We start from the raw sequence: 1,816 nt of genomic DNA on the forward strand, positions 1-1,816 counted from the left end.
TAGCAGTGATGAAATGACAGAAAGATAATTCAAATTTGCCTTTCATAATGTGCCAGACTTGCCCTCTAAATGGCTCTGCAATGATAATGTACAACAAGCATATGTTTACTATTTCCTTGGATCAAATAGTGGAAAAACGCATCAAATAATCATTTTGAAAGGAACAATCAAATGAAAATAGGGATCAAAAAAGGAATTGGTATAAATATAAAAGTTATGTAGGACCAATACAAATACCCATCAGAAACTAGACCTGGGTCCCCTAAAGAAAAGATGCTGATCCCAAGAGCTTGAGTCAGTGAGGATGATCCTACCATGCCAGCAGCCCTTTGACCGGGTTGCTAAGAGTCAGAATAATTAACTCAAGAGCAACAGATAAGGACATAAATTATTTGTAGATAAAATCATCCCACTCAGACCCACAGACTTGTTAAAACTTGATGTGATTTAAGATTCAAATTAGCTAAAAGACAGACCAATCCTAAAGTTATTTGCAATCTGTGCTTCCACTAAAACCAAGCAGTGAAAAAAGCAATCATTGGCGCCTTCATCAATGGCACAAGAAAATAAGTCACTGCAAGTGAGAGCCAACAGTCATGACAGGAGAGTAGAGTCTCAAATACTTCTGATAATGGAAATATGAGAGCTAGAATATGTGTAAAGTCTTAAACAAGTGTAATGTTTTTGTTTGTTTGTTTGTTTGTTTTTAAATGTGCCCTAGGCATGAAACAGCTCTGGCCACAATCTAGGCATCAAGCTAGGATGAACAAAGGACTTCAAGTCGGCTCTGTCCCTGACTGATATAAGAGCACCACCACCAATCAGGTGTCTCTTTGCCCATAGCCAGGGAAAGTGTAATGTTTTAAATAAACAAATATGGGATACTTTTTAAAAAGTAACTTGGTAGGTTTATAAAAGAACCAAAGATAAAACTAGAGCTCTTAGAAATTAAAAGTGTAAGCATTGACAAAAAGATATAATAGTTACATAAAAATAATAATAGAGCTCCTTCAGGATCCCTGGTGGTGCAACAGTTAAGCACTAAGGATTAGCAGAAAGGTGGGTGGTTCAGACCCATCTAGTAGCTCTGGCCTTCCTGCAGAGATAGTAATAAAATATTGCATAGAGATAGAAGGAGCAGAAAAATGAAATAAAATTTTAAGGATGGGGGGAGAGAATGATAAATAGTCTGAGTTTCAAAATAAGAAAAAAATGAATAGAAACTAAACAGTAGTAATTTTAAAAAATTGTATTTAGAAAAAATAAAAGCCATGTCTCTAGAGAATCAAAGAACAGAAAGTTCACTAAAGGCATATACAAGCAAATTCTCCCAGATACACTGTAGTGAAGCATTAGAATACCAAAGGCAGAGGGAAGTTCTTTAAAGCGAAATAAATAATAAAACAAAGGAAGCACAAATAAATCAATGTACTACTTCTCAACAGCAACTCGGGAACTGAGTGTTGTTTTTTAACTTATGGAAATAGCTGGCACAATTTGGTTTTTGTATTGATAAAAGATTTTAAAAAGACATTCTCAGGGAGAGACAAACAACCTGTGAGCACGTACTCCAGTGGCAAAGTTGAATTGGTCGGTATGTCTCATTTATCCTTGGTCTTTGTAACTCCCAAAAAATGATTAGGTGGGGTCACGCAAATAGATTATATGGGCCTTTAATGAGCAATTTAGACAGTTCTGCCATCCTGGTTGATATAAAACAAGCCATCTCAGCTATAGGAACCTATAATCTCAGATTCTTGAATAAAAAGTGGCGGCGGCAGCAGAAGCAGTGGCACAGGGACCATGAGGCACATCA

General features: G+C 36.4%; 1 non-coding gene across 1 annotated transcript; it reads right to left on the bottom strand.

Moving 5' to 3' along the window:
• Positions 1 to 708: 708 nt before the first annotated feature.
• Positions 709 to 852, bottom strand: LOC115869001. Its single transcript, XR_004045927.1, has one exon. It is a non-coding gene; the product is annotated as a small nucleolar RNA SNORA48 (small nucleolar RNA).
• Positions 853 to 1,816: the final 964 nt, after the last annotated feature.

Source organism: Echinops telfairi, unplaced genomic scaffold (genome assembly GCF_000313985.2).
Source record: "Echinops telfairi isolate 266 unplaced genomic scaffold, ASM31398v2 ScPeMD7_1;HRSCAF=3_0, whole genome shotgun sequence".
Taxonomy (NCBI): domain Eukaryota; kingdom Metazoa; phylum Chordata; class Mammalia; order Afrosoricida; family Tenrecidae; genus Echinops; species Echinops telfairi.